Source organism: Talpa occidentalis, unplaced genomic scaffold (genome assembly GCF_014898055.3).
Source record: "Talpa occidentalis isolate TD23 unplaced genomic scaffold, MPIMG_talOcc4v2.1 talOcc4.7, whole genome shotgun sequence".
Lineage (NCBI taxonomy): Eukaryota > Metazoa > Chordata > Mammalia > Eulipotyphla > Talpidae > Talpa > Talpa occidentalis.
In genome coordinates, this window is record NW_023605083.1 from 41,063,151 (window position 1) to 41,077,097 (window position 13,947).

General features: G+C 43.9%; 1 protein-coding gene across 2 annotated transcripts in view; it reads right to left on the reverse strand.

Moving 5' to 3' along the window:
• CEMIP2 (cell migration inducing hyaluronidase 2) overlaps positions 1 to 11,710 on the reverse strand; it is a 72,164-nt gene extending 60,454 nt beyond the window's left edge. Inside the window, exon 1 of one of the 2 annotated variants that reach the window (XM_054689798.1) lies at positions 11,615 to 11,710. The gene's annotated coding sequence lies outside the window, so the exon portion shown is untranslated. Of the gene's footprint in view, positions 1 to 10,448; positions 10,631 to 11,614 lie in introns of those variants that run through there. The other variant, XM_037494976.2, reaches the window with a different exon arrangement.
• Positions 11,711 to 13,947: the final 2,237 nt, after the last annotated feature.

Genomic DNA, 13,947 nt, shown 5'->3' on the forward strand with positions numbered 1-13,947 from the left:
GATCACAATATTCCTCTGTATAATACACACACACAGGAATTTCCCATTAAATCCTTCAATATCTTTGAAGCTCTGGGAAATTTGTCTAATCTCTCTATACCATTTGTTTACTTCCCACTTCAAGCAAAAAAGTGAACACATTAGGTTTTACAAACTACAAATCCCAATGTGAGATCCAGAAGGTATTACAAACAGCCTCAAATTGGAATTCTGAAGATTAACAGCAGCAAAATAGGTAAGTTTTTCACAATGTTTGTAAGAGTTTTAACAGTACACTAAAAAATGCAGTAGACACACAAGGAAAAGGAAAACATTCCACTGCACTTGACACTGTTTTGCTGGCAGCCAATACAAGCTGATCAAAGAGAAAGTTATCTCCATCTGGAGATAGCAGCAGTTAACTCAAAACACTTACGGGTGCTTTAAATAGGGCTCAGTTTTCGGGGCCTCTCTGGTGATGCAAGGGGTTAAGCACTGCACTATGAAGCAATCCTCAGCCTCTGCAGCATGAGTTGGATCCCTGGCAGGCCAGGGAGCAACCCACATGGCGCAGCAGACCTCTCCTGACTCGCCCACTGTTCCCCTCAGCAGTGTATTTCAGCCAGTCTGCCTGTTCTGTTTCCGGCTCTGTCCTGGTGAATCCTCTCACCACCACCCCCCATCTCTGGCCTGTACCCCAGTTCTTGTATGCACAAATAAATAAATAAATCTTTAAAAAAAAAAGGCTCGGTTTTCACGTTCTTCGCACTGCTGAGATGCCAATAGAGAAGACAAGGTCCTTACCACACACGTTTATTACTTACACAGTGGTTGAGGACATCTGTCCTGGGGCCCATCCACCCTACCCCAAAATCATCCAGCCACTCTAACCTAATGCAGAGGAGATCCACAGCTTCGTACCATGCCAGGCAAACTGACCTATCATATCAAACTGACATACCATACCAGTGAAAAGGCAGCACTTTTGACTTATTTAAGTGCTTTTAAATCCTGCCTACACTTTTTATAAGAATTTACTTTTGAAGGGACAACACAGGCTTGTAGGAACAGTCAAGAAGGTGGTGTGACTTCAACAGGTTTATTCTTCTTTGAAGAATATGATTCTCTGATTTTTTTGTCCTTCATTCTTCTTTTCTTTTCCTCTTTTCTTGTTAATTGAAGTAACATATATGATTCAGAAGTATGTTACCTTATCACACCCACTACCACGGCACCCACAGTCATCCACTATGAGGATATAGTACTTAAAGCAGTATCCAACCTAAGGGTCCATTCTGCCAGTTACATAGTTTTTTTTTTTTTTTTTTAATTTATTTATACAAGTACTGGGTACAATCAGACACGTGGGAGGGTGAGAGAATTCACCAGAGCCAGGAACAGAACAGGCAGACTGACGAAGAAATACACTGCTGAGGGGAGCAGCGGGTGGCAGGAGAGGTCTGTCACGCCATGTGGGACCCTCGCCCAGCGGCCGGGGATCGAACCAGTGCCGCAGAGGCTGCGGAGCAGCTTTGCAACCCAGCGCTCAACCGCTGCGCCACCAGGGGAGGCCCAGTTACATAGTTTTTGCTTTTCAAGCATTTCAGTACAACTGATCAAAATCCAGCTGAAGGAAAAATTTGCCTTTTATTAAGATCTTGGGAGGTCTTTTTAACACAATCACTGTTGTGCTCAGTCACTGCAAAAAGTAAAATATGTCAAGAAGGAGAGGGAGTTATGAATTATGAAACCAAAGAATAGATGTTCATAATTATTAGTAACTATCACCTGTTAGAAATGTTAACCAATTCCTAATGGCTTTGAAATGGCTCCAATTTCTAAGCTCCAATTTTTAGGAAAAAAACAGAATAACATCAAAGTGATTATCAGGCTTGGAGTGCTTTTTTTTTCCGGGGGGGGGTATTTTAGATTCAAATTGTGTCTGTAATTGATAAATAGTGAGCTCATACTTCAATCACACAACACTGTTCAGTAAGAAATAAACTTAGCTAAGTCAATTTCAGGGCTTTCTAGTTTACCACATTGTCAAACACATAGCTAAGTGTGATTAAAATTTTGATGAAGACTTCATTCAATACAAGTTTTAAGGATTTCAAAATCAGAGACTGAAAGACTTTCAGGGAGGAGGGATTCCTTTTACATGTACTTTAGAGGACTATATTTTATTACATACTCTATTCCCAAAACACATTTCCCAAAACAAAAATACACATTTCTATAACAAGTCCTGCAAAAGAATTCAACAAAACACTATGTCTATACACATAGGTATTTGGGAGAAAACAGCCAGAGAGTGGGAAAAAACAGTTCACCTTCATTCAGAAACTGGCTTGGCTTCATGTGAGGATAGGCCAAGAATCAAATACCCTGAAACTTCTACACAGGACAGTGTCTTCACAGTACTTCATAGGCACATTCTACATTATTACCTTGCACATGTCACAGTCTTTGTTTTTTTCCTTCAACTCTCAGAATCAAGGTGTGTCATTACCAGCCATGATCGGCACAGTCCCAAGAAATAAGACATTTTGCACACTGAGTTTACTTAAGGTGACCCTGGTACATTTTTATTAAGGTACCCAAGCCAATATTTGAGGGGGGGCGGAAATGAACCAACCCTTAATTATAAACCTCTCCCTATGAAGTCAAACAATAAGGAACTGAGAAACTTTAATTCTATTCCCCTGCCTTTTCTCTCTTAGGTGAACTTAGACACACATGATGAATGCTATCCCTCAAAAGTTAAGCTACTATTATCTAAGAAAGCAACATACACCAGACTTCTAAGTTGGTGTCATATATATTTCATATCTATCGTCCATCAAAATGAAATGACTCTCCCAATACACACTAACCCCATTAAAATATAACAGAAAAATTATAGGGAATACTGCAAACATCTAGTCCTAAAAAGACTGCACATTCTAAAATTATGTTTCTGCCACTGAGCATTTGAACTGAAATAAGCATTATTTAAAGTGTCAAGACATTGTTTTTCCTCTTAGAAATTCACTTTTCAGTTAAGCTATATACTCTCTTTGTTAGAAAACCATACTCAGGAAATACTAAATTCCTGGTAAACAAAGTTAACTAAAAAGATTATGCATTTTTTACACTGAAAACAAAACAATAAATGAGTATGGGTCTATATTTAAGGAATTCAGATTAACAAATTAGTTGTATTTTCATGAAAGTGGTTATGTCCTTGGTATATTACTTTGGGCTCTCCTGATAAAATACCCAATGCCTAAAGTCAACCAAGTGAACACTTACCATTGTAAAGTTAAATAATTGAACTTTAAGAAATATTCTTTAATTCATACTTATACTTACTTATCAAGGTACAGAAAGCAGATGCCCAATTTTTCTGCCACAAATTATATTCACTTATCCTGTCTTTTTTCAATTCTGTTGAACATACCAATTAAAAGCAATGCTTGAAGTTAAAGTCAAGATGGCTGGTAGAACAAAAAAAAAAAAGCAGAGAACATTATCATGCCCAACAAAAGGCAAACAACAGGGCAAAAAATATAAATCCACAGACCAGGTGGAGAGAACAGGCGACAATGAAGAATATCATAAATTCCTCAATCAATTAAAAGGCACAAAGTACATAGAACTCTGACTGTAAGTAAAGAATTAAAGGGTAAGCAAAATTGCAGGAAGATTCTTCTGAAAGAAGGAAAAAGAAAACTATTGGATGGTTTCACTTATAGCAAGAATATAAGGAAACTCAATAAGACATCAGTGTAAAAAAATAAGAGTACAAAACACAACAAAGCAAAAACAGACAATTATAAATCAGAGCCAGCCTGCAGGGGAGGAGGAGGGAGAGGGATCAGAGGGAGGGAGGGAGGAGCACAGGGGACTGAGGTGATGGTGCATGGGGTGCCTTGGTGAAGGAAACTCTATGGGGACTACACCTAGGGGGTGGGGGGCAGCAAATATTGTTTAAAAATGAACAATGATGTAAAAAAAATTAATTATTAAAAAAAGATTTCTTCTGAAAATTTAGAGAAAGAAGGAAGGGGTCAGCTTACCTACCAGTTCTTTGCTCTTCACTCCTGCCTCCTTTGTTCAGATTACTATTCCGCTGATTTCTTTTCCTCCTAAATTCTTTCTATTGAGAAGTTGTTGTCTTTTCTCCCCTCCCTCCCAACACTCCTTAACAGCCCCCTTCACCCTTGTGCTCCAACAGCAGGGAGGAAGCAGCAGAGAGACTTCCAACCTGACAGTGACGGATGGCTGTGCAGGAGCACACAATGGCAGGCACAGGCATGTCATCAGCCTTGCAGCTGGCCATGGAAAGAAAGAACCAAGACCAAAGTCTGACCTGAGGGAGCTGATTTAATTAAGGTTACAGCAAAGGCCAGAGCTGCCCGTGGGCTGCATTCTCTGCAGAGCAGCAGGCACAATGCTTTCAAATATTTCTCAACAAGAAGGATCCAAGAAAGTTATGTTGGCAGAATGTTCTCAAAGCTAGGAAAAGAGAAAAGACAGCAGAGATGAGAAATAGGCATGGTGTACCAAAAGTTCATAATCCAATGATATATAGACATCAACATGCAATGACAAGAAGCATAATGAGAATGTTCAGGCATCCATAAACAACTAAAATATTCCAAATGAATAAAGAGATGCCCAATTGAAATGATCTAGAGCTACTCAATCTTAGCATCAAAGCGACTTTTCTATGAATGGCAGAACCAGGACCAGAACTCAGTGCAATGGGACAACCGTTGTTCTTACCTACAACACAAACTATTTTTAATGCAACTTTAACTACTGAGAGTAAAATCATGCTGAAAAGAATACTTTCAGTTTTGATATCTCTTATGGCAGGGACTGCCCTAGAAATGGTGACCAGCCAAGTGATGCAAAAAATACTCACCTTCAAGGAGCTCCCTGCAGTGTCAGGAGGGTGGGGGACTTCAGGAGAGGACCTTAATAACCAAGCAATTACAATGCATGCCAGGGCAAAGACACGGGCTGGTAGGTGGTTCTAAAGACACGACTGCCTGAGTTTAATAAATGATTATGATTAGAATAGTTTAAGTTTATAGGAGTTCAGGCCCAAACACATACCATCAAACCACTATTAATGGTGTCGTTACTTTATGTGTGTAAACTAAAATCTATCACTGAATTCTGCTACGAATTTGTTCAGATTACTATTCCGCTGATTTCTTTTCCTCCTAAATTCTTTCTATTGAAAAGCTGTTGTCTTTTCAACAGAAAAGAATCCTGCTACAAATTCAGTGATACACTCTCCAACAATGACCAGTATGAGAGGAGAGCAACAGACTTTTGTATTCTCTAAAAAGTTGGCAGGCAGGGAATGACTGCAGGTGAGGTCCTGGCCAAAATACGAAACACATCAATCATCCCTTCTCCTCCCAAGGCAGGTGAGACTTAAACTTACCAAGAAGACAATACTGCACCTCAACGGTCTCCTGATATTCATCAAAACTCAAGAGTGCCAAGGAGTCAAATGGCAGGAGCCCCAATGAACAGCAATTAGTCAGCACTAGGAGTAGCTGAGCAGGCCTAGAATAGACCAGCAGCAACAGGACGGGCAAATGGGCGATGAGCCCAAACAGGGCTGAAGGCTAAAATCAAATTCAGACAACTTGGTAATCAAGTAAGTTTCGAGAAAAACTGACCCCACACTGTGAAGGGCAGCCATATGGTAAGGACAGACAGTGTCTGAATCAGCCCAGCCATTTAGGAAAGCAGCAGTTAGTATTAATCAAAAGCTGTCATTAGCCATGCTGTAGAGGACTCATCTCTCACTTGACCTTTTCAGTTATAGCTTCCTGCACATCCTACTTCCTATCACACTGTCAGCTTCTCAACATTAGGAACACTTGGTTTCTGTAAGGAGTATGCCATAGGATGGCTGGGGATTGGCTATCAACAAGCTTTTTTGGAGCTAGTAAAGCGACATTATTTTCATTCATGAAGTATAATATTTTTTCAAATCCTCATATAAAGTTGATTTCATAATGGTGGCACTGGTGGCAACAACAATGCTTGTATACCTTACACTAATACAACAGAATATGTAAATTATATTTTAAAAAACTGGGGGAAAACTCTAAGCCAAAAATGGAAAAACAGCAATGTGGTTTTTATCACAATATTTTCAATGAGCCCTTTTTCTCATTTTTTCTGAAATGAGAAGCTGACATTTGCCCTTCTGTTGAACTTAATCTTGCCAATCTGTAAGATGTTAATAAGTAATTTTCCAACCTCATTGTATGTGAAAAAACTATTCATTCTGCAGGGAAGTGAGTCATCACTAGTAGAGACCATTATGACAACAGAAGGCTTTCAGTGTCAATAATTAGACAAGAGCCCCCAGACTCCATAACAATCTTGCTCTTCAGAGAGCCTCAGTAATCCCACATGACCAGAACATCTAGTCTGCGATAGATTGTCCTACGTTTTAAAAATACATCAAATTCAGATTCAAGAAGAACTTTCTTTTCTCAGTGGCTCCATGTGGATTTTTAATTGCAACCCTTTCAGGGAATAATAGTTTGATTACACTACTATGCAATGTTCAAGTCAACTTTTAAAGCTATTAATACTGCCACAAGCTCTCACAGGCAAATTTTTCATAATATAAAATCTCACCAAATATTGCCAAATTTTTACTCATTGTCCAAACTAAGATGGAGCTCTTATATATAAGATTTATCACTCATCAGCAGGTAAGAAAAATAAATGTTTTATTACAAATCTAGTTACAAGGGTAGTCTAATAACACTTTCAAAGTGAATTCACCTACTAGATCAAATGACTCATTTATTGAGAGAAAACAATTTTGTGTTTTGATTCATACACTGCTCCCTAGTTTGTATTACTTTTTTACAACAGACATTTTAATAAAGACCCTACGCCTCACTCTCTCTGTATTGTCCACAGCAGCAACACAGTGCCTTGCCAGTACAGGGAAAACGAAGGAACATGCAAACATACTTCTAGTACCCTTTTATCCTGATCCACAATACAAATCTGATTGTTTCCTGGAAAATGCCTCTTTTAAAAAGGCATACTTCTACACTATTTTTAATTATGTACTGTTTATAGAAAATGCAAGTAAAGCTAACACTTTGACACTTAGTTCCTTATTTGGCAGAAATGTATTACAAGTAACATCACCCCACTATGTGCAACATTATCATCTATAAATTCTCCCAAATGAGAAAAATCTTGTGTCTGCCATAAACTTGGATGCAAGGGGTTCTAAGCCCAAATGCAAATGATTTCACCATCAAAACACTATAATGGCTAAATTGTTAACTAAACCAACAAAAACAAATAAAAGTATACTGGAAGAAAAAACTGCTGACTGGAAATAGAGACAAAGGGGTTCCTGTCCCTGCTTAGCCGTTAATTTACTGTCTGACTTTACCTAATTAGTTAAGTCTCTGTGGGTCTCAACTTCCTCATTTTAATATTAAATTTTAAGGCACTTTCAAACTACACACCATGGCTCAGCACATGTAGCACTGTCCTGAAGACTGATTCACATTAATACTACCCAAAATTCACATTTAACAGGTTACTTTTAAATATATGACTATCAATGTCTATCAAAGGCAATTTATTAAAATGTCAGATGAGCTTAAGTTTATTTCAAGTAAAGAACTAAATCAAGGATATTAAAGCAAGTATTGCTTACAGACTCAAGTTTCACCTAGACAGCTGCTGCTATTCTTGAGAGAACTGCCTTTCTTTAACAGTATAGTTGAAAATTACACCTCTCTACAAAAGGAGAAAACTGGTATGGGTGATTCTCTTAGTCTCAAAAATGCAAAAACATAGCTTTTCACTTTCTTTTTCCTTTTCTATATTCTATATTATTTAGAGGAAAGCAGAAAGGCCAGCTGAACTTGGGAGGCAGAGAGAAAAGTGAAGTTCCAGTGCAGACCCAGACAAGCCCCTCTCGATGCATGTACTGTACTAGAGAAGTTTCCTTCATTAGTGTTCACAACCCAAATGAAATAAAAAGATTTCCTGTGGCTACATGGGAAGAGTATGAACAAGTGAAGAATGCCGTACGACAGCAGCTAACCTAAAGTCTGAAGACTTGCCCTAAAAAATGAGATTCAGAGCATTCTGGAAAGGGTAATAAAATACTTTCTATAAACTTAGGGTTTGTAAAACCTAAGCTTTCCCCCATTCCAATCTGGTCCTCCTCTGGGATCTTATTTTCTTCAACAGCAGAGATTATCTTAAACATCTTTATAGATGGAAGTCACCACACAGATACCTTTGTTTCTTGTGACCTCCCAAGTTTCAACCACTCCCTCCAACTCCCTCTCCCTATCAACAAAAACACACCACAAAGCTACTAAGCAATCAGACTGCTTCCACAGGGCCCAGCACAGGTGATTAATAATTATTAGCTGAATGCACAGTGAGTATAGATGGATGAATGATGCAATACTCATAAATATTTTACAGCAATTTACAAGGTATGCAGAATTCCCAGTGCATCCAAACCTGAATTTGATAGTGATCATTTAAATTTTCTCTTTCTGAAGTGTGGTTCACCAATCACAATTTCAGAAACTTGCCCAGAGGTGCAGAGCTAGTAAGCTTTTCATATTCAGAAATGGTCCCTGGCTTTGTCCTCTCTAAGACAGCTGTTTGAGAATAGGCTTGATTAGTGCTTTTAGAATGGGAATGAGGTGTTGTCCCATTCTGGTTTCCTGTTGTGAAATGTGAGACCTCAAAATCTGTAGGTTACAGGCTAGATCAAGAAAGAAGACTTTGTACTCAAACAAGGAGCTCTGACAAAAGAAGTCTAACCAAGCACCTTATAAAAATTTACTGATTCTACTTCCCAGTTCCGAGTCCCAGTTTGGGGCTCCTTGCTAGTCTTCAAAGCAGCATTAGCTGATTACTCAGAATCTGCTTCTAATCTTAACTTTCTGAGCCTGTACACGCACATTCATCAGGTGGGCTGAATTGAAAGCCAGAAAAAACACTTCCCGGCCCATGCACACGTGCTGATCTAGTAGTGCAAGTACACAGAAAGCTGAAGGGAGTGATCTCAATATAAAGGATAAAGCTCCATAAGGTGCTTCCCAACATTTAAGAGGAGTTAATGTCTACTTCTGCTTGCTTTGCCCAGAAATGTAAACTCTAAAGAGCCCTTTGAATAATCAAAGGCACACAACCAGAGTATGATGCCCAGGCCAATCGTGAAAATAGCAAGCTCCAGTTCAGCCAACCTAAGACCCATAACACTAAATATTCTCAATGCGCAGGTATTTAACACAGAGCTATTTCCACTAGGCAAGCCTGGCTGCCCTAAAGATTCAGGCCTCCCTCACCTCCGGTGAAGCCTCCCTCCATCCCAATTTCTCTGATTTTTTTTTTTTTTTCATATTGTTCTGGGAAGAGTTCAGGAAGACAACATTTACACACTCTCCAGACATGCAATTATGCAACATCTCATCATGTTGTCACACTGAAGCAAGGGCATTGAACACAAGGCAGTGAGTGGCTCCTGTGTGGAATAAAAGTTCTGAAAATTAGTTGGCACTCCATCCTTAAGTCCTACTACTGATAAAAGGAGACATATATCAAAGTCTGTTTTCATAACCTTGTGAGGAGAATTTGAGAGCTGTTTCCGCTCCTCGGTGCCACACATCATCCCTCAGCTGAGAGCATCCACAGACGTCAGGACCTTGGTTTTATTTTAAGGAGTGTAGTAACTAGCACTAACTGAAGTCCTCTGGGGTCCACACAAAGTGGGACCCCCTTCCTTTGCAAGCCCTCTCAAGTCAGCAGAGGGAAGCCAGTGATAAAGCTTCCCCTCCCCCACCATCACCACCACCTTTAAGGCTTTAAAGAGAACTGCACGTGATTTTAATGCCTTGCTTCACCTTAATTTACAGAAAGCGGGGTCGGAGGACCCACAAACCCAGGAGAACAGTCGAAACAAAGATCCCCCCCCAAGGGCAGACGCACACTGAAGCCGCAAAGCACGTTCCATCAACCTTTCACTGTAGTCGGCTTCCTGTGGGGTTGATTCCCCCACCCCTGTCCTCTGAGGAAAGTTTAAGGCTGTTCACAGCACACCGACTTTCAAAGGTCCATTGTTTCCTTCCCGAAGACGGAATAAAAAGCGAGGAGAGGACGAAATCAAGAAGTGCTTCCCACAGACACTTACAGAGAGGATTTACTCCGGGGAGTCCGGTTACTCCTAACCTAGACTGGGGAGAGTCGGGCCAAGGGGAGGGCGGGAAGATGCTGGGGTGGGGGGGGGGGTCGGGGGCGGGAACATGTTTTCCATTTCAGCTAAAATAAAATGCCCAAGTCTCAGCCCGCCCGCGGCCGGGAAGGTGCGCAAGACCCGGTCCGCGTCCTCGCAGGGGCCCCCTGCGCGCAGCAAGGGAGGCGGGGTGGGTGACCCCCTCCCTTCTTACCTTCCCCTCCCTCGCTTAGGGACGGTTCACTCAGGTGTCTACACCGCGATCCAAAATGAGGGAGCCGAGCCCCTGGCGCCCGCCGGTCCGGATGTCCTTCCCATGGCCAGGGAGTCCCCTGGAGCCCCGGCGGCTGCTGCTTTTACGCAACGGGCAGCCGCAGCCTCTGCCTGGAGGTGAAACACTCTCCTCCCGGGAGTGACGCGCACTTCTGCCCGCCTCCGCCGCCTCCCGCTCCAGCCCCGAGTCTCGGAGGCCGGGGCCTCGGCTCGCTCGCTCCCGCAGCCGCCGCTGGGCTTTCTAGACTCCTTCCCCTCCTGGAGGAGAGAGGAGAATCGCGGCCCCGGGGGCGCGGGTCGGAGCCCCGGTGACAATGGGGAGGAGGCTGCGCAGCGGGGCACCGAGGGGCTCCGGGAGGCGCGCTCGTCCTGGTCGACGGGCGCCGCGGCTCGCGAGGGTCGCGCTCAGCCTCCGCCGGCCAGACGAGCCGCCCGGCTGTCTCGGGCCCAGGGCTGCGGATTGGGCTGGCGGGCGCGGAGACGCAGGAGGCGGAGGGAGAGGAGGAGCCTGCGGCCGGAGGAGGCGGGGACCTCGCGGGGCTCCCCCCACCTCCCACCCCCTCCCCTGCCCGCTTCGCGGAGCTGCGGGCGCGGAACTGCGCGCCCTGGGTCTCCGCCGTGCGCCTCCGCCGTGCGCGCGGCGCGAGGGCCGGCCCGCTCCTGCAGCCTCCGGGCGGCGGCTGCAGGCGCACAGGCGTGAGGCGCCACGAGCACACGGGCCGGGCTGTACCTGAGTCTGTGTCCCATCACCTTGCAACTGAGTCCGAGCCTTCCGCACCCATCAGCCCCGCTAGGACAGTGCCTCCCATTTGTCCCCGGCTGAGCCTGACCGTGACCCGTCATCACCTCTCTGTTCAGCTTGACCCTGAGCCTCTCTCACCTCCTCGCTGAGCCCGACGCGGCGCCCCCCACCACTTGCAGGTGAACCGGCCACTGCGCGCCCATCACCTCCGGGATGAGCCTGACACTGCGTGCCTGTCACCCCTCGGCTGCGCTGAAGCTGGCATGGCATCGCGCCTGCTTGAATCCCTTTTTGTCCCCCCAGGAACTTCCACAGCGCCTGCAAATTTTCTCTGCCTCCGGCCACCGCACCACGGCCGCCCCCACCTGGCCAACCGTCGGTGTTGGAGTCTTCGCTCTTTCCGAAGAACCAGTTGCTCTCCACTCAGGACAGCTCCTCCCGCCGCCGGGAGCGGTCGACCACCCTGGCTCTCAAAGCCGAATAAATTCAGCTGCTTCTCCCCACGCCCCCTGCAGTGGGAGTGGCTGCTGCTAGCGGGAGTGGCGCTGAAAGCCACTCCCCCGCCCACCCCAAGGCCCGGTACCTCTCCATGGACGTCCGGACCTCCGCTGAGCAGCCCGGCTGCCACCGCCCCGGCTGGAGCTGCTCTCGCTGAGGAAAAGCCTTGGCTTCCACGGAGGGCGCGGCCGGACTTGATCAGTCAGACCCACGAGGTCCCGAGCTAGTGACAGCTTCCAGGCTGCCAAATTCTGGCCGTCATCATCCTCTCGTTCAGAATTGGAAGTTTTCCCCTTAGGGAACCCTTTCCCTGAATACTGTACAGATAGGCTCGTTCAGTTTTCAGGGATCCTCTCTTTCTGTTTCCCCACCTTTTAAATAAAAACTCAGTCGTATAAAATCATGGCACACCCAGCAAGAGGGCAGGGGAATTCCCTATTTGCGGGGGAGGATGTGGAGGAGGGGGGAGGTTGGTTCAGGACTTTGTAGGAATCAAGTCTGCAAGTCTTGGCTGATGATAAGAGTCTCCCAAGGCACTTAAAAAAAAAAAAAAAAAAAAAAGGATTCCCAGACCTTGCAAAATTTACTGATTCACAGGTGCCTGGAATATGAAAGTTTGGGAAGCAGTGCTAGAATGCATACTCATATTAACTAAAACCCTGGAAAGATGCCCCCAAATAGCAACATGGACTTGAAGAAACATTACTTAACTTTGGGAGCCTCTTCAGGGCTAGCGAAGAAGGTTCTTAAATAAGCCAGATAGTTGTGAATGACAAACTGGAAGGAACAAAGACCATTTTGATGGGCCAAGGGTAAAATATTTATGATCATGCATCCTAAAGATAGGGCAGGGACTTTGGTATGCTGAAAAATAGCCCACCAAAGGTATCAGATCCTAGTTAGGAGAACTTATAAGTGTTCCCTGGAAACAGGATGTTTGCTGGTGTGATTATATCATGAGTCTTGCATTGAGGAGATTATTCTGAGGTGTCTGGTACCAAGGAGCTGCAAATCCCTTGTCCTTATAGAGGAGGGCAGGGAGGAAACTTGACACACTCGGGAAGCAGGCAGTGTGCTCACAGAGGCAGAGAAGAGGGATGCAGCCGCAAGTCAAGGAATGCCAGCACCTGCCCGATTGTGGGACAGGCAAGGAAGAACTCTTCCCTATAGCCTCCAGGGTGATGTGTTTCTGCTGACACCTTGACTGCAGCTCAGAGAAACTGATTTAGGGCTCTGGCCTCCAGGAGTATGAGAGAATACATTTCTGTTGTTTTAAGCTGCCAAGTTTGTGGTGATATGTTACCGCAGCCGCCCCCATGGGCTGTGAATGCTAACTTTACATTACAAATGCCTATTTTCTGAATCTTTATTAATGGGCAGACACTTTGCTTGGATACATAACTTAGGATATGTATCCTAAGTTAATTCTGCAATAGTTATTATTATTCTAATTTTAGAGATGAGGACACAGGAACTCAGAAAGTTAAGAAGCCTGGGTAAAGTCACACAGGAAGAGTCAATTGGAATTAAATCTGTCGATCCCTCGAAATAAAAATAACAATTAGAAATTCATATAAACTATATAACGGAAATTTTGGTTTTAAGACATCTTACTTCCATAGACGATATCCACTGCCAAAACCAAGGGAAAGAGATATTAATAGCGAGGGAGAGCATGCCTGCATAGGGGTTGAGATTCGTTGACTGTGGTGGTTGGGTTAGAGGGAAGACACAGAAACTAAAATGGAAATAAAACATTTTGTGAACCTAAAACTGCCCTAAATAATGCTTATTTTAAAAAGAGAAACTGGGCCTCCCTGGTGGTGCAAGAGGTTAAGCACCGCACTATGAAGCAATCCATAGCCTCTGCAGCACAAGTTCAATTCCCAGCCGGCCAGGGAACAATCCACATGGTGCAGCAGACCTCTCCTGTCTCACCCAGTGCTCCCCTCAGCAGTGTACTTTGGTCAATCTGCCTGTTCTGTTTCCCACTCTGTCTCTGGTGAATCCTCTCACCACCCCACATCTCTGGCTCTCGTAAGCATAAATAAATAAATGTAAAACAAAAAGAGGAACAGAATTGAAACTTTGTGTAACCTACCTTTAAGATTTTATAAACTTTTGTTCTTATAATATTTATCTGGAACATGAAAAAATGAGAGGAAACTAACCTGAAAGGAAGTTATAAAGGAGGATGAAC